Raw genomic sequence first — 25,632 nt, forward strand, 5'->3', positions numbered from 1 at the left:
AATAATTGTTGAATAAATGAATGGCATTCTTTAGAAGTTGGAGTTATGGCCTTATTGTTCTCATGATGGACTGTGATTATGTCTGTGCCAGCTGTGGCCACCCACACCCGTCCTAATCACACAGGCCTCCTCTGCGAGGTGAAATTACTTCTTGCCTTTCTCCTTTTCCTTCTTTTTTTCTTTTTGTTAAAGCTCCATAACTCAGGCTGGAGAGTTCTCTTTTTAAGGTGGTTGGAATTTGGCCTAGCATTTACCTGGATGGCTAAAGATGTAGGATCTGCTTTTGGTGGATGTCCAAGTGTGCAATCCATCCACGCAGCTGAAAATCACAACAAATGGAGTCCAGAAAGCATGCAAAGGCGAGACACTATCGTATAATGGAAAAAGCATCGGCTTGGGAGCAAGGCAGACCTGGGCATGGCTCCAAACTCTGCCATTTGCTAGTCATGTAACCTTTTGTGAATCACCTCCCTGAGCCTCAGTTTACTTTTCTGCACAGCAGGACTCTAGTTAATGCATCCCTCTGAAGGCAGCTCAGAGACCAGGTATGTAAAATATGTAGCCTGGTACCTGGCTCCTACTGGATGCTATTTCTCTTCCCTCATTCACATCCAAGCTGACGTTGACCCCATTTAGATGAGTTGTAACTTCTGCTCTGAGAATACATACAGCTCGATTCTTCATTCATGGGTGTGGGATCATATAACTTTTTCATGCCTTGTTAATGTCACTGGTTTATGTTGAGAACTGTTGGGCACTAACTTTCGTCCACGGTGTGCACAACTAGAGGGGCCACTGGTTTCTTCACCCAGCAGCTGTATAGTCCTTTTATCTTGTGGAATCTGCGGAACCACTGAGCTGCCCTGTTTTACGGAAGAGGGCAGTATTCAGGCACCCTACAGGATTCTTCTTTCTCTTCATTTGAAACCCTCTTTCCTCTTTCCAGGACAACCTGAAGTTCCTCTTGAGGGGTTGCAGCTGTTGATCACAGTTCACCAGCAGTGGGAAATGGGCTGAGCTTGAGAAGGGAGTGAGGGCTGAACACTGGCTGGAGTTTGCCTCTATTTCTAGAGGAATGAGCTGGTAGAATTGAAAATGCCCAGGCTGTGAAGACCTGCAGCTGAATCCTGCCTTTCGCACAAACTAACTACATGGCATGGGGGAAGTCACTTCATCTCTTCAAGGCTAAGTTTCCCTTTTTGTAAAGTGGGGATAATAAAACCTAGTTAATGGGGCATTGAGAAGATTAGAACTTGGGAGTTTGTGGGGATTCAGGAAATAATAGAGATAATTATTATATTATAATTTTTATTGTTATTTTATTTTTTTGAGATGGAGTCTCACTTTGTCACCCAGGCTGGAGGGCAGTGGCGCGAACTCGGCTCACTGCAAGCTCCGCCTCCCGGGTTCATGCCATTCTCCTGCCTCAGCCTCCAGAGTAGCTGGGACTACAGGCGCCCGCCACCATGCCCGGCTAATTTTTTGTATTTTTAGTAGAGACCGGGTTTCACTGTATTAGCCAGATGGTCTCGATCTCCTGACCTCGTGATCCGCCCACCTCGGCCTTCCAAAGTGCTGGGATTACAGGCGTGAGCCACTGCACCTGCCTGTATTTTATTTTATTTTTTTAGATGACTTACAGGCCTGTTGTATCCATGGGTGGAGTTGGGAGTCACTCATGTATTGTGATTTTACCGAAGCCTGGATTGCAGCAAAGAAGCCGATTACTGGCCAAAGGGTCACAATTTGCACAGATCTTCTGGAACTCTAGACATTTCAGGTGTGTCACAGCATCATGGTACCTGGGAGAGAACCTCCTTAGTAGGTACTACGTTAGCAAGAATGTATTTATTGCATCAGCCACTTCCCATCCTTGTAAGCTAGCAGGAAGTGGCAAGGGCTTGCACAAATGAAATACAGAGTAGGTGTGCTTGGGAGGAGGATGCCAGGACATGGTGGAAGGCACTGCTGCTGGGTGAAATTCTTCGGTGGGGGGCTCAGGGCAGTCTGTTGGGGACACCGTGGAGCATAGTAGGCAGTGAAAGAGAGATAGGGCTATCCATGACTTAATCCATAAACTACATGAAAAGTGAGGGTGCCAGGTGCTAAGACTCTGGACTAAATAAAGGTGGCCTCTCTTCTCAAGGTGCTTCCCACCACATGAACAAATTGTGAATGCAAGTCAGAAAGATAACAACCTATGCTAGGAGTGATACAAGAAATGAAAGTGAAAAAATGGGGGGTTCTCCTTTGTAGTAGAGGAAATTAGGGAGGGCTTCCTGGAAGAGGCGACATTAGAAAGGCCTGGAAGTGTGAAGAGGAAAATTGCCGAGTGGTTCTTATTTTATAGTCTTGTCAGAGGGAAGCTACAGCACTTAGAGCTTTCTCAGGGGTGTGGCGGAACTTCCGGATGGGTTTCTGTTTCTGTTTACATGCGCAGAATGAAATGAGGATTCAGGTATCGATTTCAGGACCATTCTGAATCATTTAGATCAAGTCTCCCTCGCTCAATTATTTTATTGTGATAAAATACACATAGCATAGAAATTACCATTCTAACCATTTCTAAGTATATACAGTTCAGCGGTATTAAATATATTTGTAATTTTTGCAGCCGCCATCCACCTCCAGAACTCTTTTCATCTTATCCAACTGAAGCTCTAACAGATAATTTTCCATTTCCCACTCCCCACAACCCCTAAGCCCTGGCAACCAGCATTCTACTTTCTGTCTCTGTGATTTTAACTACTCCAAGTAGCTTGCATAAGTGGAATTACACAGTGTTTGTGTTTTGGTGACTGGCTTATTTCACTTAGCATAATGTCCTCAGGGTTCATCCATGTTGTAGCACGTGTCAGCATTTCCTTCCTTTTTAAGGCTGGATAATATTCCATTGTGTGGATATACTGCATTTTGATTATTCATTTACATGTTGATGGACACTTGGATTGCGTTCACCTTTTAGCCATTATGAATAATGCTGACATGAATAGGGGTGTATAAATATATTTTTGAGACCCTGCTTTCAAGTCTTTTGGATGTATACCCAGAATTGGAATTGCTAGATCATATGGCAATTCTATTTTTAGTATTTTGAGCAACCACTATATAGTTTTCCACCACCGCTCTACCCTTTTACATTACCACCAACCGTGCACGAGGGTTTCAGTTTCTCTGCATCCTCTCCAACACTTCTTATTTCCTGTTTCTTTGATAGTAACCATCCTCATGGGTGCGAGGTGGTTAGATCAGATTTTAAGATCACATTGGGACGTTTACTTGAATTATCCAGGTAGTTCATTTCTTCCTTCTTTACTCTGCATTTCCCCCAGGACCGTCCCTGTTGGTGAGGAGAATGATAGAGGGGAATGTCAAAGCACTAATAGTTCAGCGGCATTACATATATTCACAATGTGCCTGGGGTTCCTTAAGAGTTAGTGTCTTTGCCTGATCTCCAAACTCACCTTTCATTTCTTTGGGGAAAGCCTGATATGAAGATGGAGTCCTTGGGGACGGGAACAGGGAAGGCTTCACTACTGCACGAGTTATTAGGATTCTAAAGTAGCCTTAGAATATAGGACATGAATGGACAAGCACACAAACTCTCTGGCACTTGCCTGCCTCTCAGCTCTACCTGGTACCACTTTTCTGCCCCTGCTCACAGTGTCTTAGCTACATTGCTCTTCCTCAGTTCCTGGAATTTCAATGACTTTGGAATTATGTTATGCCATTGCCTTACACATTGGAATTACATTAGAGCTGCACACAGTCCATAGAGTGGATAATTGGCATGTTCTTTGCCATCTCAGGCTTTTGGATGTGCTGTTCCCTCAACCTGGAATACCTTTTCCTACAAGCTTTAATTAATCAACTTTTACTCATCCTGCAAACCTTATTTTAAATATTCCATCTGCAAAAGATTCCTAAATCTAAATCAGGCCCCTCATGTTATTCTCTTTCAAGGGACTCCAGTGCTTATTCTTTAGGGCATTTATCAAACATTTGTGATTATATATTTGCTGGTATGTTTACTTAACGTTATCTCCTCTGCTGGACTATGAGAGCCACGAAGGGAATGTAGCTCTGTATATTTTTCACCCATGTTGCATAAAGACCAACAAAGTGCCTACATTTTAATAGATGCCTAATCTTCAATTATTATATGATAGGTGAATAAATGAATGAATGATCATATAATTGTTGATCTTGAAGGGATCATAGCAGACATCTACTGTAAAAGCTTCTCTTTCTTAGAGGAAGATACTGAAACCAAAGATTTTAAGTAACATTAACTAAGCCAGGTTAAGTTAAACAGATAAAAAGGTAGTTGATGGCAGGACCAGGACCAGAACCTGGGGCTCCTGAACTCCAAACCCGTGATTTTCCTTTTAGGTAATTTTATAGGTAGCTTAACATGGTGGTTAAGAGTGAAGATCCTAGACTCAGCACTTACTGGCTGTGTGACTGTGAGCAAACTGCCAAATTCCTCAGCACCTCAGTGTCTTTATCTATATAATGGGCATGAAAAGACTGCTCACCTCATCTGGTGGCTATGATAAATAAATGAGATGATCTAGGTGAAGCACCTAGAGAAATGCCAGCTCACAGAGCATGCTCAATAAACATTAGCTATCATGGCATCACCAGCGCTACCACTGCCATCATCATAATCATCACCTTGAGCCAATGAGGGCATTTGCAGATGCCAAGTAACACCAACTTAAAGTGCATAGGCAAAGGGGACTAGTACTCACAGCATCTGATTGCCTGAAAAGCTAGAAGTCCCTAAAGAAGAAGCAACGGAAACTGCAGTTGCATGGCCCTTATTGTAGGAAGAGAAATGTTTGGCAATTATTTTAAAAACTGTATTTAAGGAAAAGGTACATGAAGCTTTTCTGCAAACAGATGCTCATCTGGAAAATGCCGCTGACTGCACGTGCAGAAGGAGCCTCAGTGGTTCCAGGATGTATACAGTTTTTTTTTTTTTTTTTTTCAGGCAATTAGCTGCTCTCTCTTGGCAGCCCTGCCCATAGTTCTGGCAACCAGAGGCACTGAATGGGCTTAAAGAGCCATCGTGCCCCAGAAAAGGAGTGTGTACTCCAAGTGGCTCCAACTGGGTACTCACTTCTTTGCAACCGATCTTTGGAGACTACTTCGCCATCATAAAGTGTGAGGAATAGCAGCAAATGTTTGTTGAGCCCTTCGTCACCACCTGCCAGGCACTGTTTTAAGCCCTTTACAGGTATTCATACCCAGTTAATTATCCCAACAACTCTGGTAGGTAGGCTCTCGGCAGTGAAGGACACCAAGATCCAGAGAGTGTGAATAAACTGCCCAAGGTCACACAGTCAGAATGTGGCACATTATGGATTTGAACCCAGGTGGTCTGATCTGGAAGAGCCCATGTTATTAATAATTAGAAGATCCTGACTCATGGGAGGCACAGCTGTAGTAGGCGAGAGGTGAAGTTATTTGAAACCCAAATACCTATTCTGACGTTGCTTGACTCTAACTTACTGAATTTGCAGAAGGGTCCTCTTTGCATCCAGAGACATTTGGCACAATGTCTCTCTGTCTCTATTTGTGTGTTTCTTTCTTTCTTTTTTTGAGACAGAGTCTCACTCTGTCGCCCAGGCTGGAGTGCAGTGGCGCCATCTCCGCTCACTGCAAGCTCCGCCTCCCAGGTTCACGCCATTCTCCTGCCTCAGCCTCCTGAGTAGCTGGGACTACAGGTGCCCACCACCATGCCGGGCTAATTTTTTGTATTTTAGTAGAGACGGGGTTTCACCGTGTTAGCCAGGATGGTCTCGATCTCCTGACCTCGTGATCTGCCCGCCTCGGCCTCCCCAAGTGCTGGGATTACAGGCGTGAGCCACCGCGCCCGGACCTATTTGTGTGTTTCTTATCTCTGTCTTGCTCTTCATCACTGTCTCTCCCTCCCTCTTCCTTTGCCCACCCTCTCTCTGCCCCACACAAGGCTGAAGTCTCCCATCTGCACACAGTTTGTAGGGCTGATCCTTGGCATGTTTAACAGAGGTATTAACATGCCGCAAATTCATGAACATTCAAATTGAACTTGCTGTACTTGGGTAGCCAAAGATTACTTTAATAGTTTTTTTTCCTTTTTCTCCTCCTCTCTCCCTTCCAAATATGTGTAAGCAGAATCTGACCTAGGGATGATTCTTCATACATATAATGCTTTTACTGCTTTAAAGGAGAGGAAAAAGTTAAAATTCTAGAGCCCCGAAAGAAAGCAATATTCTCAACTTAAAAAAAAAAAAAAGAATTTGTTCTTTCCAGCTATAAACATTCAATAAATCACCCATACAAAGAGCTTAATCTTTCAACTGAAAGTTGGCAGCTGCTCTAACTTGCTTCTCGGACTGGTGAGGGGAGAAATACAACACCACCGTCTCTACCCTTGAGAAGGAACCGTGGTTATGTATTGATTGTGTATGTTCGGAATACTGCGATTTTATAGAGGAGCATTTCTAGGGTACTGGAGGCTGCTCATCTTACTTTTTTTTTTTTTTTTTTGGAAAATCCCAAGGTTTGCTTTGTAAATATGAGCCTGACTTAGTCTTCAGTTTTAAGACGAAAAATCATCCACCTCTCTGTTTCACAGGTATATGACTTCAGAATTGTAATGATTTTGGAATTACATTGTGACAGGTTGAGGTTTATTTATTTATTTATTTTTGGAGGATGGTGAAGGACATAATTACTCAAGTTTCAGGAACTCTGGTATTTCATGAGGCAAAAATGTCAACATTTGGTACATCTGATGATTTCATTTTATATGTGTGAAAACAGAGGCCAATGCCTTTGTTTGAGGAGAGTAATTGTATAGATCAGTCTCGGTACTTTTCTCGAACACACTGTTAAAATAATAATTAAGCCTCTCCACCTGTTATACCATGAACAAAATCTTCTTCTCAGAAAACCGTGCCTTTCAAGCAGCTCAAAGTACCACCCAGATGAGGATAGGAGTAGGACACACCTCTCCTCTTTCCGAGGCTTCTTTTCCCTGACTCCTTTTGTCTATTTTATTTTCCTTCCTTTTCTGCCTCTTCTTATCCCTATCTCCTTCTTCCCCATCATTTCTCTTCTGAAGAGAGCTATTTCTTGACCCGAGAAGATGATTTTTGCTGGGCTATCTTTGAGCCATATTAGGATTCAGTGCCTCATTCTATATGTTTTGAGCCAAGTGGAATTTCAGATCAGCTCTGAAGGATGAAAAAGAGGATGCACATGAGGAGGAGAGACTGTCACCAGTGCCAAGAGCAGCATCATTACTTTCACCTGCCCAAGCCAAGGCTGGGCCGGGAGGATGGACACCAATCCACCAGCTGATATTTATTGAACACCTGCTGCATGTGCAGCCTTCAACTAGGTCCTGGGGAGGCACGATTTCTGCCCTTGGGGACCTGATGAGATTAGTTGTTGTAAAACTAAGGCACCTCCCACAATACCAGGTATGGATTAAGCACCTGGTAAAGATCAGTGGATTAATTTCTTAAACACCTCTTCAATATTAGTTTCAGAGGTCTTAAAAGACCCATGGGAAGTGGGAAAGAAAATTAGTTTAATGTTCACCTCTAGATCATCTGTTATCTCACTAGAAAACAGAATATTTATTTTTTTCCAGTAAATTTACGTATTTTACTTAAGACGCCAGTTTCCTAATTTCCAAACTGGGGATAATAAAAGTACCAAACTCTGGGTGAAATACTTAAAATGGTGCCAAACATGTTATTATGTTCTATTACTATCATAATTGCTGTTATTGGTTTCAAATTCATTAGCATCCTAGAATTTTCGTCCCCAATTCCAGGTAGCTCAGCAATTCTTTTACAACATCACACTTCATCTAATGATATCAGAGGACAGAAGTGCAACTGAGAGAGTTGGACACAAGACGTCCAGGAAATAATCCTTCAGGAATGCAGCAAAAGAAGATTCAGCAGCTTTGTTTTACTTTTTTGGAAGCAAGTGTTTTCACACCAGGCCCTTTTTTTAAATGAAGTTTTCTATGTACTGCATGTGAAGTTTTGTATCTTTTCTTTAACTTGCAAACTGATCATTTCCCAGAAGCTAGACTACTGTCACATTTTATTAAAAAAAAACATTTCTGCGAGGAAAGCACTAAGTTGAATCTTGCATTTTTCCTTTATCACATGTAGATCCTTTTCAAGATCAGATGTTCCTGATACAGGTAACAAGGTCATTGAAGGGAAAGGAAAGAGCAGAGTGAGGAAGGCAAACCAGTACACATAAGATAATTTTGTATCATGGCAATGTTGTCCCACTTGCTGCAAGTCTGTTCTGAATATCAGCCTGGATTTCTCTACAGTCCAGTGTCTCTCAGGGTGCTGGAAACACGCCGGGTGTCTAATGACCATCACAAAGGTCTTTTCTACACCTTAAAGAAACTTGCTAACTTTGATTTTATTACTTCCCTCTGGCCCATCTTTGAATGCAGATACTCCCTTTCAATGAGATAACTCTTCAGTGGTTGGAAGGCGACGTAGCATGGCCAAGAGCCTAGTCTTTGGAGACAGACTTCCTACTCCAGAGCCTGAATCTCACAAGCTTGTAACTAGTGTGATTGTGGGTAACTTAGTGAGCACCCTGTGCCTCAGTGGTCTCATCTATGGAATGGAAGTAATAAGATTTCCTCTCTGACTAGGATGAAGATATATACAGGGTGCTTAGAGCAATGTCTGACACTAAGAAGTCCTGGAGAAGCATTTGCTTGTGTTATGGCGCCAGCTATAGAGACTTTTACCATGTGCCAGGCACTCTGATAACTGCTTTACCTCAAATATGTCATTTTGCCCTTATTTCCATCTGGTCCTCATTACATCATTTCTACTTGGAGTATTGCATAAGCTGTTTTGTCTTCCTCTCAGCACTTCTCAGAGCCCGAGGTCATTTATGTTATTTCTTTGCGTGTTTATTGCAACTTCCCCAAACACTGGGAGGGAAGCTTACTGTGGGCAAAGGTACTGTCTGTCTTGTTCATCACGTTATTTCTGGCACCCGGGACAGCCTAGTGTGTTGTAGGCATTCATAAATATCGTTCGACGTGATTCTCTTGTTTTGCAGAATTATCCTGAATATCTTGACATTTTATCAGGTGATTTGGTTTCTAGATTTTTCTCCAGCCTTATTAACCTTATTCCTCTTAAAGAGGGGTACCAAGCATTAGAGAAATGCAAATTGAAACCACAGTGAGATATCATCTCATGCCAGTTAGAATGGCGATTATCAAAAAGTCAGGAAACAACAGATGCTGGCGAGGCTGTGGAGAAATAGGGACCCTTTTACACTGTTGGTGAGAGCGTAAATTAGTTCAACCATTGTGGAAGACAGTGTGGCAATTCCTCAAGGATCTAGAACCGGAAATACCATTTGACCCAACAATCCCATTACTGGGTATATACCCAAAGGATTCTAAATCATTCTACTATAAAGGCACATGTACACATATGTTTATTGCAGACCTATTTACAATAGCAAAGACTTGGAGCCAACCTAAATGCCCATTAATGATGGACAGGATAAAGAAAATGTGACACATATACAACATGGAATACTACGCAGCCATAAAAAAGAATGAGTCCATATCCTTTGCAGGGACATGGTTGAAGCTGGAAGCCATCATTCTCAGCAAACTAACACAAGAACAGAAAACCAAACACTGCATGTTCTCGCTCATAAGTGGGAGTTGAACAATGAGAACACGTGGACACAGGGAGGGGAACATCACACACTGAGGTCTGTCAGGGGGTGGGAGCAAGGAAAGGGACAGCATTAGCACAAATACTTCATGCATGTGGGGCTTAAAACCTAGATGACGGGTTGACAGGTGCAGCAAACCCCCATGGCCCATATATACCTATGCAACAAACCTGCACGTTCTGCACATGTATCCCAGAACTTAAAGTAAAACTAAAAAAAACAAAAAACAAAAAATGGGGTGCCAAGAACTGTGTGCAATATGATAGATGTGATCTTGTCTCCTCAGAAGGATACGTTCCTTCACAGGATAACGGAACTTTCTCTTGTTTTCTCGGGGTAAGGTCTCAATGGCTTTTGTACTGCTGTTTCAGCCAGGTACCGCTTATTAGCTATTGGCCATCTTAGACTTTAGGAAGCTAGATTTTCTTGCTTGATTACAGTTGACCATGTAGGACTTTATTTTTATTCTTGTTAAATTAAGTTTTCTTGGCTGTGTGCCTAAGTTTCTGTTTGTCAAGATGTCTTGGAATTTTCATTCTGACATCTATTGTATGAGGTCTTTCTCTTAACTTCACTCATCCATACCTAGTTAAGGCTGTGTGATTTTTGCGCCTTCCTCCATGGAACTGGCAAACATGTGGATTTGGATAGAGTCTGTGGCACACAATTCAGACCTCTTATATTGACATTCATCAAAAAAAATTACCATAATTACCTACAATAGTAATAGCTAGTGTTAATTAAGTACTTAGCATGTGTGAGGTTTTGTTCTAAGAATTTCAAATGGATTAGCTCATTTAATTCCTACAACAACTCTATAAGGTAGCTACCAATATTATCCCATATGAGAAAACTCAATAACTAATAGTATGAGGGAAATAAAACAATTTACCCAAGACACTTAGGCAGAGTTGAAACTAAATAAGGGGAAAATTTCAACCTGTGTTTTTCACTGCAACACAACTGGGCTATGATTGCTCTTGTAGATATTGACTCATTAGTCAATACTTCCTGCTTACAGTGATTTTTAACTATTAGTAATTCACCTATAAGTAACAGCTTATTCTCAAAGAAGCCAAGGAGCATTTTATCCAATGTTGTGACCAAGTTAAGATTTACTTGTTTATGGCATTTCCCTGATATTGTTTATGGGCAATAATTGAAGGGACAAAAATATGTTCCCCAAACTGGAAGCTGGTTTATTGTGGACTTGCAACTACTTGCTAGATGAGGCAGAGGTAAACTTCTTTGTCCCAGAGGGATCCTGTTTTGCGTCTTGATTTTGTGAATGACACAGGAATGATGGCCTTAAATGCTCCTACTTAAAAGCTTATGTTGAGGATCAAAACCATCCCAAAATGCTGTGGGGCATTGGGGCTAGTCCAACAGCCTTTGCACATTTATATTCCAGTCCACATGGGTGAGAATGACCAGTTTCATAGCCTCAAAGTCATGTAAGGGCCTGTGATATTTACCATACCCAACCTCAAGTTGCTTATTCTGGTTTTGAGTGCTGGAAAGAGTAAAAAAGTCAGTGGGGACCAATAAAATAGTAGCTGCCTATGGGCCTGGGGTTGGAACCCTTGCACATGCAGATGGCAGGGTGTTGCTAAAGTGACTGATAAAATTGTCCTTTCCATCAGAGATCCCTTTGCGTTTTCTATATAGCTGAGAGCCAAAGGTAAAGAGTTGAAGCTAATCAGAGGTGGCTAAAGCAATGGTTCCCAGAGTGTAGCCGGAATGATGATTTTTAAGTGGCACACAGATGAATATATACATTTTAATTTTAAGTTATGTAGAAAAAATGTAACCAGTTTATGAAACAAATTATCTCATGGTTATTATCACTTAAGATTAGGCAAAGTAAAAAATGTGAGTCAATTTGAATTTCATTTAAAGAAAGATGTTCAGTAAATAACAATATATAGCTAGTTTGCAGATTAGCAAAGATTGCAAAAGGGAGATGTAAATGAATATGATTTGGAGAATATTGGGCTAATGCAATGTTAATTAAAAATGTAATGTTATATATGTAAATGATACTAAAAGTTTTTCATGCTGATTATATTTTCAGAGCTCAAAGTCAACATGTAGTCAGAGTGGATACAGTCATTCACTGGAGGAAGAAGGGTTAATGAATAGAAGAAAAGCGTGACAATGGTACATCCTAGACAGACAACACTCCCTGGCAGCATGGTGGGTTGGATCTATGAATAAAACACAAACACAGGAATAATTAATCTCTGCTGATCAAATAATCCCATGTTTTTGTCTTTTAGTGTAACATTAACCCTCTCACTCCCAACTTCTATTTATTAATTATAAAATAATTCCTATTTTTCTGTAACAAATAAAAAACATGTCAGCTGAGACAGCCTTGACTATCTGAAGTATGTTTTTAGCAGTGGTACTGTATCAGCTAGTTCTTGCTGTGTAACAAACCACCTCAAGATGTAGTGGTTAAAATAGCAACCACTTATGTAGCTCATGATTCTGCAGTTTCGCAATTTGGGCTTGTCTCATCTGGGTTCATGCACACTTTTGCAGTGAGCCGATGGTTAGCTAGGCAGTTTTGTATTGGGGGGGCTCGGCAGGCTGTCACCTGGGCTAATGAGGGTAGCTGAGCTACATGTCTCTCATTATCTAGCAGGCTAGCATGGGCTTGTTCTACCAGCAAGGGTAGCATACTAAGAGAGAGAGAGCATGGAAGAGTACAAGACCTTTTGAGTCTCAGAACTGGCAACAATACTGCTCTGACATACTAGATAGGTCAAAGCAAGTCCCAAGGCCAGCTCAGATGCAAGGGGAAAGAGACTCTGCCCTGGGATGAGAGGAACTGCACAGTTACATGATAAAGGGGACTTGCTCCAAGGGAGGGAAACATTTTGGCCTTTTTTATTTTTGTACTTTTGCAATTTGTTACAACCAGTTGGCAAATATGTCACCTTGGACAAGTCTCTTCACTTCTGCAGGTCTTGGTGTTCTTGTATGTAAAAAGGAGATAATATACTAGTCCCTCAGCTCTCACAGTTGCAACCATGCCATGTAAATCAAACTGGTCACAGATTACTCTACAGAACAGAACTTAACTCATAAAGAGATGTGAAGAGTCAGTAAGACAATGAATGGACACTGCTTAGTCCTGGCACAAAGAAAGATCCCATAAACAGCAATGGCTCTTTTGTTATTAACAACAACAACAAAAAATGAAGATAAGCTGTAGGTGAAGAATACGGAATAGGTTATGATTAAAAAAGAAACAAAAACAAAAGACAAAACAAACCTATTGTAGTGATATATGAATTTACCCAAAAAATCTACAACTGCTTTGCTATAAAATGTATTTGTTCATCACCAGTTGATGGCTTTTGAAATCAATTATTTTTATTGTCTAACAAAGGGCACTTTGTTGAGTGCTTCATTATCTGCAGAAATGCTTTAGCATTCGCACCAAAGCTCAGCACTCAAATGCTGGCACTGGCAGTACCTCTTAGTGATAATTTTCAAGTTAAGTATTATGCATCAGGTAAATGATTGTGCATATAAACGGTCATTTTAGATTGTGCATTAGCAGGTAGAAATGGACAATCTCTTTCGATAAATATTCAACTTATTTTATCCCTACAGTTAACTGCTTCAAGTAAGAGTGCAGATCATGCTGTGATGTTGTATAAGAAATCAGATTAAAAAAAAATAAAGGTCTTCAGACTGTTAGCTCTTCCAAGAAAAGACTCAGTACTGTTTCCTTTTTTTCTGCTGTACAGCCCCATGTATGTTTATGATGTCATTTGAGTAATGCTAATAAAAAACACCAATCGCCATATGCCATTTAGAACGTGTGGCTTTTCCTCATGACAGGCATTGTTTTAAAGTCCAGACACCTAGATATAATGGTAGCCTGTATCTCCCTCTAACAAAAGTGCTGTGCTGTTTCCTTCGTTAGGTTCTGGAAGGCATTGATTCAATTTTACTTAAATCCCAGTGAGTTGCAAACAGTAGGTTAAAATGAAGAATGAATGAATAGGATTTATGGGGGAATAGTTGCATTTCATTTATACATTAGGCTCAAAGGCCATCTTTTAACTCAAATCTTTTCACCAAGGATGTTTACAGATCCTGCAGTGGCGATTTAAGCATGCTGTTGACAGGAGTGTAGTACTATAAGATAACAAATTTATGACATACAGAGAATCCAATTCCCTTACAAGGTAACCTTCAAAATTGAAGATGATTTCCTAGAAACAGAATCTGCATCATTCCACACAAGGAGTGGCTCACTCATTCCATAGTTCTATCCTAAGACTTCTCATATGCAATTAAAATGACCACTTTTCCTGTTGGTCTCTTTCTTCAGAAGGTAGATTCCTTGAAGAAAGAGCAGCAGTATCTTATCCCTTGTAGGCCTGCCAGCTCTTATCGAATAACTGGCACCTATCTATCTACTAGGCACTAAGAAGTCCAAGATTCTTTGATGGACTAAAGATGCTGCCCAAGCCCTGCCCTCAAGGAACTTACCTTCTGGTGTTGAGACAGCAGAGAATTGTAAAGGTTGAGTTTCAAAAAAGTTGAGAACCTTGAATGGGTTTCTTTGCAGAGTGTGTAAAACAGGGCAAACTGGCCTCATGCTGGTGGTTTGAGGCTTTTGCCTGCACCCCCAACTTGTTGACCTTTCTGTTTAGGCTCTGCCTCCTTGTCCCCAGTCCGACCTCCCATGTGACTGTCTGAGCTGGTATTATTATTATTATTCTGAGGTTATGCTTCTCTGTGGGAGTTGTAAGTGAGGAGTATTATGAGACCCTGGCTAAGAACTGATAGCTCTTCCCTATGTCCCATGCCTGGCACAAGGCTTTTCACACTCCAGGGATCCAGGGAACATATTTTTCAATGAATAGATTCTATCTTCTGTTTCTGGCTGTTTTTTTGGTTCCTTACTATCCCTCTCTATTGTCATTTTCACGACCCTCTTCTGCCTTTGAAGATCTCCTGGCTCTCCTTTACCCCATTTCACATTCCAGGATGATTCTTGTGTCACGCCCCTCCATTCCTCCTCCCATTACACTTTTTTGTTGTGTAGCAGGACTATGGGTCAGCATGGAGGGTCAACAAGTAAAAGCCATGTAATGAATCAGTTGAGGTATGTGGCAAAAAGAAAATAAAACACCCGACAAGCTAAAAAGGAAATTCTCTTCGGGGGCAGCACTGTTCTAAACGCTGGAGACAAAGCAGTGAATGATAGCAACTGAGTTGTAGAATGCTAGAGCCAGAGGAAGGCATCTTTATGCAACACGAGTTTATTGCATATCCTCAGAATGCCAGGAGCTATAGTAGGTCCTGGGGATTTAACCATAGTCTGGTCTAAAGGCTCTAAGAAGTGGCTCTTTTTGGGAGAGAGATAACCCAGCCCAATGATCCTTGAGACTTGAGATGGCTAGAATGAAGATTAAGTCCTTGTTATTCATTGTGTTTCTAGTTGGAATCCCCAGAGGGTTTGCACTTGAGGATGGGTCAGTTGCCTCTATGCTCAGGGCTGCTAAGCTTCCAAAGGGCCTGTGAGGTGAGAGGCTGCCATGTGCTGCCCGTGGGAATGGGCATGATAGCCCTAGTGAAATAAACGAGATTCTGGAGGATTTCACATTCTTTTCTGATTAGTAAAGCTAAGAGTGGGATTAAGATATTTTTTAAAAATATTTTATTATTTGTGGTTACCTTGGAGCTATCAGCTATGTACAAAATTTAAAAAGGAGCAACAAAAGGATAAACAACAAAAAAATCGACTGGGTGCAGTGGCTCACGCCTATAATCCCAGCACTTTGGGAGGCCGAGGCGGGCAGATCACCTGAGGTCAGGAGTTTGAGACCAGCCTGGTCAACGTGGCAAAACCCCATCTCTACTAAAAACACAGAAAAAAATAGCTGGGTGTGGTGGTAGGCGCCTGTAATCCCAGCTACTTGGGAGGCTGAGGCAGGAGAATCACTTGAACCCGGGATTCAGAGGTTGCAGTGAGCCGGGATTGCGCCACTGCACTCCAGCCTGGGCGACAGAGTGGGACTCCATCTCAAACAAAACAACAAAACGAAACAAAATAAAACAAAACACCCACCAGAAATCAGAGTAAACTCAATGGTTGTTATCACAAAATGGGATCATCTCTTTGTCACTGATAACAGGATGGGCCTTCATGCCTCCCAGGGCGGCATTCCATTTTCTCCAGTAAATAATACAAGGTTTCCCCCATAATTATCTGATAGACTGGAATAGCTCCTTGGGGTCCCTTTTAGTCTATTGGGTAAATGGTATGTTTTCTAAGGGCGTTCTTACCCAACAGTGAAGCTCGTGAACTAATGATATATATAGTGAGTCCTCTGTAGGGGACTGTGTGGAGGCAGTAGTTACTTTTATAAAGTTATACACTAGGCCCCAAGCTACAAGATTCCTGGGAGACAACATTTGTATTTAGTATTACCAGATAAAATAAACACTTTGCGAGAGCATTCTTAGGGCATTTTCACAGGATATCTAAAGAGGCCCTGCGTTGGGCAGGGCGCCATTTCCAGTCAGTGACATTCCATTGGAAATGCAGCTGCTCTTTGTTGCTGTGAAAGACATGTTCAAATTAGTCCGGGACATTCCCATGACTAGTCTCACATGGCTGCCTGGATCATCGGCTGTGGAGCTGTTGATAGAGGAGTGATTTAGATGACAAAGGCAACCATGAGATCATGGAAAAATGCCCTGAGCAGCAGTACTAAGACATGGGTTGGAACCCAGCTCTGACATTTAGGGATAAGTCGCTTACCTCGCTGAGCTTTGGGTCAGTCTTTCAAATGGGGACAACCATGACCACATAGCACAGGGATTGGAAGGATTAAGAGGGATGCTTCATGTGAATTACTGTGGGAAGGTTCCTAGCATATATCAGGTCCTCAGTGAGTGCTTATTAAGAAACCAAACCTATAGTAAATCCTTTGGCCACTGAGACAAGTGCTTTACAAACTTGCCTGCTCCCATAAATCACCTGGGATGCTTGTAAAAATACAGATGATCAGGCCTCTTAACTGACTTCTTAACTCAGATGTTTCAGAAAAGATGCCTGAGACTCACTGTTAAATCTCCGGGTGTTTAATAAGCATCTCAGGTGATTCTTGTGGTCAGGTTAGGGTGGAGCAGAGTAGTGATGACACAGAACCTGCAAAGGGTTTACTTGATGGCTTTCTGTCACCTAGAATGCTGAATCAGGATTGATTATGTTATTTGTCCCATTTACAGGACCCTTGATTTCTGCAATTAGCAATACAACTGAGCCATCATGGACAGTTACATGTTGATTCAGGTGTGAGGTGCAGATGTGTCCTGTGCCTTTATCAAGACCATCTCAGCATGGCTCAGCTGCCTTTCTTGGACAGACTGAATTTTTTGTTGTTGTTGTTGCAACTCCAAATTCCAAGGCCCTCAAATGTATTCTAAGCTTACAACAAATGTCAGTTGAAGAATCACGATTCCCCAAAAAGATAGAAATTAAAGTGACAAAGTCCACTCCAGTATCAATGCTGGTCATCACATGGTGTGGAGTTATCATTAAAATAGTCTCCCTGTAGTGGCAATGATGGGCGATAACTCTTCAAATGTTATGCAATTGAATCTTCATAACAACTCTGAGTTATTATTCCCATTTTACAGATGAGGAAGCTGATGCTTAGAGACTGGTTATATAACTTGCTCAAGATTGCTGAGCTGCTATAGGGAATGGCAGAAATGTTACTAGAACTCAGTTCCAACCATTGTGCTGTAGTATGTTCCTCACGACATATCCTAATGTTTCAGACTTTTCCAGCTGCTGGGTTCAGATGTGGTCTCATTGATAACTAATGCTCCCAGGCTCTATCTCCTTGACTTCAATTTGTCTGATTTTGTTGTTGTTGTTGTTGCGACAGAGTCTGCTTACATTGCCCAGGCTGGGCTCCAACTTTTGGGCTCAAGTGATTCTCCCACCTCAGTGTCCCGAGTAGCTGGAATTACAGTTGTGCACCTCCATGCCTAGCTGTAGTTCATCGGAGTTTTGACAACTTGCCTTCTCTAAATGTTTCAGAATTTTTTTTCTTTTTTCTTTTCTTTTTTTTCTTTTTTTTTTTTTTTTTTGTGGAGAAAGGACTTCTTATTTGTCCAGTCCAAAACTAGCCACTGCTATGTTGCTTTCATAATATGGATATTTCACCTCCATTTTGAATAACAGAATCTCAGAATTAGAAGTGGCTTTAATGATCATTTAGACCAACCTTAAACAATGTCAGAGTTTCAAATCTGCTCTGACACATCATTAGCCCTCTGTCTGGGTACCTCGGAGGACAGAGAGCATGCCCTGTCACAGGCTGCCTGTAACAGCTTTGGAAAGCATCACAACCTGTTCACATTTACTTCCATATATGATCTTCTGTGCTCTAATGGCAAAGATTAGAGGTACTAAAAGACAATGTTCCAAAAGTAATGGTTGGTTGAATCCAGGACATAGAATCCCTGGGTTTTGGAGAAATTGTCTTCCTTGGATAAATGTCAAAGCTACTTCACATTGCAGCCAAGCAGAATGGTAAGATGGCAAAACTGAAGAGGCTTTTAGGTCACCAGGAGGGCTGATGTAAAGGAAACACGGCGATGTTTTCAGGATTGAAGGGAGAGAGACTAAACCAGCAAAGGTAAAGTGCTGTGTTTGCATTTTATTGATTTCCTACCTATTGATTTCAACGGATGAACTGTCTGCCTGAGAGAAAAGAGACTGACAGTGAAGGCGAAACCCGGGCCCTTCAAGGGAGGGAGGGAATTACATCTAAAACACCCCAGGCATTCACTTTCACATTCAGCCCATGAGCACATTCTAGGACTTTAATCCTCCTCTTGGAATCCTGGAGGGAGACAGATTTGTGGGCAAGCCCTCTACTCTCTTCCCTGGAAATCTCCACTGTGGAGAGAGGAGTGGCAGCTCTCAGTTTGATCTTACTGTGCCACAGGGTGACACTACCAAGACTATTCCCAGCTTCATTGTGTCTGATGCATCTATGTGTTCCTGACCTAGCCAGTGCTCATGCAAAGTAGATGCTCAATAAATATTTTTTAAAAAATGAATGAATGAATGCCTTGATGAATTGTTCTCTTTGGCTGGGGGTTGGGGGGGTGGGTGGGATTCAGGCATTAAAACATTACTGACTTGGAAGTTTATCTGAACATCTCATTTTCTTCCAGGTGGGAAATACCCAGAGTGACAGGGACTACCCTCCAACTTCTCTTTCAGTGACCTGCTGTGATACTGTGCTATATCTTGGGAGCCTTGAGGCTTGGCCCCAGCCTTTTTCTCTTTGGTAAATACTAGATGGTGGTTTTTGCCATAGTAGAGGACTGTTGTTGGAGGCTGTTCTCCTGCCTCCATCTTCTGTATTGACTCAGAACACAATGGTAAGATAGTGCTGGCTAGATCCTGAACACTTACATTATGGAAAGTCATGTGCTAGGCTTGCCACAGAAAAGAGGGGGACAGAGATGAATAAGAAGTGACCTTTCCATGTATTTGTGAATTTCCCATGCAGTACCTAAGTAAGAAATGAAACCCATGACATGATTGTCACTTTCAACACGTAAGGTGACTGTGTTTTCCACAACAATAGTCAATCTTCCAAAGATGTATGGATAAACATCTTTCTAATACTGTCTAAAATGGAATGCCATAAGTACATCTATCATGAATTAATGTTTTTATAGGGATGGGACATGTGCTTCCTGTAAATATGACTGCTTATCACATAGAAAGTTTGCTTGAGAGTTAAGAATTCATTCATCTGTGAATTTATATTTAGTGACACATGCCAGCCGTGTTTCTGAGTGATGGGGAACAGTAGTGAACCAAGAGTCCTGATCTCATGGAGCCTGTTCTCTAGAGGGGACACAAAGACAATTAAAAAAAATCGGGAACATATATGGTATGTTAGGTGGTGATAAATGCTGTAGAGAAAAATTAAGCAGTTAAAGAAGATAGAGTGTTGTAAATGAAAATAAGTATGGGACACTTTTTTCTTTTTTTTTTGAGACAGAGTCTCGCTCTGTCACTGGGCTGGAGTGCAGTGGTGTGATCTCTGCTCATGGCAACCTCTGCCTCCTGGGTTCAAGTGATTCTTCTGCCTCAGCCTCCCAAGTAGCTGGGAGTACAGGCACGCGCCACCATGCCCAGCTACTTTTTGTATTTTTAGTAGAGACGGGGTTTCACCGTGGTGACCAGAATGGTCACGATCCCTTGACCTCATGATCCGCCTGCCTGAGCATCCCAAAGTGCTGGGATTACAGGCATGAGCCACCATGCCTGGCCGGGACACTTTTTTTTCTTTTGAGATGGAGTCTCGCTCTGTTGCCCAGGCTGGAGTGCAGTGGCGCGATCTCGGCTCACTGCAAGCTCTGCCTCCCGGGTTCACACCATTCTCCTGCCTCAGCCTCCTGAGTAGCTGGGACTACAGGCACCCACCACCACACCTGGCTAATTTTTTGTATTTTAGTAGAGACGGGGTTTCACCGTGTTAGCCAGGATGGTCTCAATCTCCTGACCTCGTGATCCACCCGCCTCTGCCTCCCAAAGTGCTGGGATTACAGGCGTGAGCCACCACGCCTGGCCCTGGCCGGGACACTTTTAAATAAGGTGGTCAGGGAAAACTTGACTGAGAAGGTAACATTTGGACAGAGGCATGAAGATTGCTAGGGAGAAAGCTATGTGAGTAAATGAGGGAAGAGCATTCCAGGCAGAAGAAAAAGCAAGTGCAAAGGCCCTGAGTCAGGAGCGTGCATGACATGCACAAGAATCAGTCAGGAGGTCAGCTGGCTGGAGCAGAAGCAGAGAGAGCAAGAGATGATGTCAGAGAAAGAGGATACAGTAGGGGCAATGATGCCTTTGGAATATGCCTTGCAAGATATTGAGGTTCTTGTCCCAAGAAGAGGCTGAAGGAACTCTTGGCGGGGATCTTATAATGATGGATCAGGTGTTAAATGCTCAGCTGGATATGACAGCTTTTCAGGTCCCTTGCAAAACTGCGATAGCACCATGATTCTGTGAGATAGAAAATGGTTGTTCCGTACCAAATGGATGGAATGTCTGAGTGAATGAGATTTGAGCCAGAGGGCCTCCACTCTATCAACGAGCTGATTGAATATCACCTTGGCATTCGCTGTAGGTGGGTGATGGGAAGTGAGTAGGGCTCTGAGAAGCTCAGCACAACATTTCATTTCACTGACTAAAGTCTTAGTTAGGCCCCCTCCCTGCCATGGCATTGCAATTTAGCTCAGTTTAAAAAATCAAGAATTCTTTTTTTCCTCTCAGTAGATTATACCCTCTTGGTATATAGGTAGGAGGGAAAATAATTTAGTTTGTGAGGCTCCAACAGGTACGTTATAGTACATTAATGTCCACTTAGCTGCCACATGGATTGCTCTGTCAATACCCAAGACATTTAAGGTTGCAATTTTAGGATCTCTTTTACACTGGATATAGACACACTTGAGCTGAAGTTGTTGCCTCTTACACCCCCAACTGTGAGTGGCTAACTGATTTTTTACCCTTCACCACCACTCAGTCGTGGATTGTTGGGTAGAAGCAGATAGCACAGGTGGCACCACCTGCTATGCTTTCTTTTATTTTTAAAGCTTTCCTTTTATCTCTAGAAGCTGTTGCCTCTGCTCTTTTGCCAGTTTGCTCAATGGTGAGGAAGGATGGGCCACCTATTATGGATGATCTTATGAGTTTTAAAATGTTCATTGTCAAATATTTGGGTGATTAAGCACTGGGATTGCCATGATGACCAGTGTATGGAAATCATGGTTAAATTGCCTTGTTTACCCTGGATTAAGGCTCATTTGTATGATCATGTAAAATAGTTTATGTGTCATGTGGATGACTTTGGTGTGGAGAGATTATTATTATTATTATTATTATTATTATTTTTGAGACAGAATGTCGCTCTGTCACCCAGGCTGGATTATAGTGGTGCCATCTCTACTCACTGCAACCTCCTCCTCCCAGGTAACTGGGATTACAGGCACCTGCCACAATGTTCCCTAATTTTTAAATTTTTAGTAGAGACAGGGTTTCGCCATGTTGCCAGGCTGGTCTTGAACTCCTGACCTCAGGTGATCCACCCACCTCGGCGTCCCAAAGTGCTGGGATTACAGGTGTGAGCCACCATGTTTGGCTGAGATTATCCCTTTTTTTTTTTTTTTTAAATAAACTTTTAATTTTAAAACACTTTTAGATTTACAGAAAAACCGCAAAGACAGCATAGGGTTTCCAACTGCCCTGCACTCCGTCTCCCCTGTTACTAACATCTTACACAAGTAGGGTGCATTTGTTACAATTAGTGAACCAATAGTTATATGTTACTATTAGTTAAAGTTCATACTTGATTCAAATTTCTGGTTTTTATACCTCGCATCCTTTTTCTGTTCTGGGATCCCATCCAGGACCCCCTATTACATTTATTTCCCAGGTCTCCTGAGGCTCCTCTTGTCTGTGACAGCTTCTCAGACTTTCTTTGTTTTTCACGGACTTGAGAGTTTTGAGGAGGACTGGTCCGGCATTTTGTAGAATGTCCCTCACCTGGGATTAGTCTGTTGTTCTTTTCATGATTAGATGGGCTCATGGGTGTTTAGGAAGAAGCCTACAGAAGTCAAGTGCCATTTTTGTCACATCCTATCAAGGTCACAAACATACTATCAACCCAACTTATCACAGTTGATGTTAAACTGGATCATGTGGCTGAAGCAGTGTTTGTCAGATTTCTTCACTGCACAGTTATTCTCTTATCTTCCCTTTTTTAACACAGGACTTTTTGTAAGAAAGTCACTATGCACAGGTCTCCTGTAAAAAAACTCTACTGCCTCAAAGATGGCATATTTAGATAAATTCTGTTCAATTTTGCTGAATGGGCGATTTGTTCCTTTTTCCTAATTCACTTATTCATTCAATGATGTCTATGTATCAGTATGGACTCATGGATATTTATTTTATACTTTGAGTTGTAATCCAACACCGTGTTATTTTTCTTGTTCTGACTTTGGCCATTGGGAAAATTAATTCAGTTGGTGGCTAGGTCCCTTTGATATACTGTCATCGTTGTGTGTGTGTGTGTGTGTGTCTGTGTGTATGTGTGTTTGTATATGTGTGTGTGTGAGCTCCTCCTTACCTTCTGGCACTACAAGGTGCTCCAGGGTCATTTTTGTATATTTCCTGCCCCGGTCTAAGAATCAGCCATTTTTGTACAGAGTCCTGATTCCTTTTATTGGAGAATGATGTGAGAAACCAAGAACTGAGTGTTAGGAGTGCTTGTTGTTACTGGGTATTAGTTTTAGGACTTGAGGAGTTATCTTATCTTTAACACAAACATTTATTGAGGAGACAGAGTTGTGATGTGGTAGAAGGGGCTCTGAACTTGTTGATATTTGGGGTGCTAGCCCACCCTTGTTCATGTAAACGTGCCTGTGAACATGGGCAAGACACTTCACCTGTGAACCTCAATTTCCTCTGCAATATGTAAGCATTCCTTGGAGATGTTGCAGATTCGGTCTCAGACTGTCACAGTAAAGCAAGTATGGCAATAAAGCACGTTACCTGAATTTTTTATTTTTCTGTGCATATAAAAGTTATTTTTATACTATACTGTAGTTTATAAAGTGTATGGTAGCATTATGTATAAACATTTATATACCTTAATTTAAAAATACTTTCTTGGCTGAGTGTGGTGGCTCACGCCTGTAATCTCAGCACTTTGGGAGGCCAAGGCAGGCAGACTGCTTGAGCAGGAGTTCGAGACCAGCTTGGGCAATGTGGTGAGAACCCTATCTCTACCAAAAATATAAAAAAGCAGCCAGGCATGGAGGTGCATGCCTGTGGTCCCAGCTACTCAGGAGGCTGAGATGAGAGTATCACTTGATCCCAGGGGGTGGAAGTTGCAGTGAGCTGAGATTGCACCACTGCACTCCAGCCTGGGTGACATAGTGAGACTCTGTCTCAAAAAAAAAAAAAAAAAAAAAACGCAAAAAACAGCAAACAAAAAAATATTTCTTGCTAAAAATGCTAATCATCATCTGAGCCTTCAGCAAGTTGGACTCTTTTTGCTGGTGGAAGGTTTTGCCTGGATGTTGATATGTGCTGACTGATCAGGGTGGTGGTTGCTGAGGGTTGGGTGGCTGTGGCAATTTCTTAAAACAAGACAGCAGAGAAGTTTGCCTCATCAATTGATTCTTCCTTGCACAAAAGAGTTCTCTGTGGTATGTGATGCCTTCTGATAACATTTTACACACAATAGAACATCTTTCAAAATCTCAGTCAGCCCTTTCAAACTCTGCTGCTGCTGCTGCTGCTTTATCAACTAAGTTTATGTAATATTCTAAATCTTTTGTAGTCATTTCAACAATGTCCACAACATCTTCACCAGGAGTAGGTTCCATCTCAAGAAACCACTTTCTTTGTTCATTCAGAAGAAGCAACTCTTCATCCATGAAAGTTTGATCTTGAGATTGTAGCAATTCAGTCGTATCTTCAGGTTCCACTTCTAAACCTAGTTCTCTTGCTATTTCTACCACATCTATAATTTCTTCCTCCACAGAAGCCTTGGACCCCTCAAAGTCATCTATGAGGACTGGAATCAACTCCTTCCAACCTCCTGTTAATGCAGATATTTTGATCTCCTCCCTTGAATTGTAAATGTTCTTAATGTCATCTAGAATGGTGAATCCTTTGCAGAAGGTTTTCAGTTTACCTTGCCCAGATCCATCAACGGAATTGCTATGTATGGCAACTATAGCTTTATGAAATGTATTTCTTAAATAATAAGACTTGAAAATTGAAATTACTCCTTGATCCATGAGCTGCAGAGTGGATGCTGTGTTAGTAGACATGAAAAGAACATTCTATGAGAAGGACTGTATATTTCTATCAGGGCTCTTGGGTGACCAGGTGTATTGTCAATGAGAAGTAGTAATATTTTTGAAAGGAACCTTTGTTTTCTAAGCAGTAAGTCTCAACACTGGGCTTAAAATATCCAGTAAACCATACTATAAACAGATATGATGTCATCCAGGCTTTGTTGTTCCATTTATAGAGCAGAGACAGGATATATTTAGCATGATTCTTAAGGGCCCTCATTATCTGGGTTGCTTACCTCATTATTGCTTACTTCATTATCCGGGTTTCAACAAAGATCCAGGATTTCTGAAATGGTAAATGAGCATTGGCTTCAACTTAAAGTCACCAACTGCACTAACCTCTAACAAGAGAATCAGGCTGTCCTTTTCAGCTTTGAAGCCAAACATTGACTCCTCCTTTCTAGCTATGAAAGTCCTAGATGGCACCTTCTTCCAGTGCAAGGCTATTTTGTCTACATTGAAGATCTGTTACTTAGTGTAGCCCCTGTCACCAATGATCTTGGCTAAATCCTCTGGGTGACTTGCTGCAGCTTTGACATCAGCACTTGCTGCTTCACTTTGCACTTACATTATGGAGATGACTTCTTTCTTTTTTTTTTTTTTTTTATATTATACTTTAAGTTCTAGGTACATGTGCACAATGTGCAGGTTTGTTACATATGTATACATGTGCCATGTTGGTGTGCTGCACCCATTAACTCGTCATTTACATTAGGTATATCTCCTAATGCTATCCCTTCCCCCTACCCCCTCCCCACAATAGGACCCGGTGTGTGATGCTCCCCTTCCTGTGTCCAAGTGATCTCATTGTTCAATTCCCACCTATGAGTGAGAACACGCAGTATTTGGTTTTCTCTTCTTGTGATAGTTTGCTGAGAATGATGGTTTCCAGCTGCATCCATGTCCCTACAAAGGACACGAACTCATCCTTTTTTATGGCTGGAT

The 25,632-nt window shown here is 41.7% G+C and overlaps 1 protein-coding gene across 3 annotated transcripts in view; it reads left to right on the forward strand.

The window, feature by feature from the left end:
• The window catches only part of PPARGC1A (PPARG coactivator 1 alpha), a 698,009-nt gene that overhangs the window by 283,378 nt on the left and 388,999 nt on the right, over positions 1 to 25,632 (forward strand). The gene's annotated exons all lie outside the window — the stretch shown is intronic.

Source organism: Rhinopithecus bieti, unplaced genomic scaffold (assembly GCF_001698545.2).
Source record: "Rhinopithecus bieti isolate Rb0 unplaced genomic scaffold, ASM169854v2 scaffold_1599, whole genome shotgun sequence".
Classification (NCBI taxonomy): domain Eukaryota; kingdom Metazoa; phylum Chordata; class Mammalia; order Primates; family Cercopithecidae; genus Rhinopithecus; species Rhinopithecus bieti.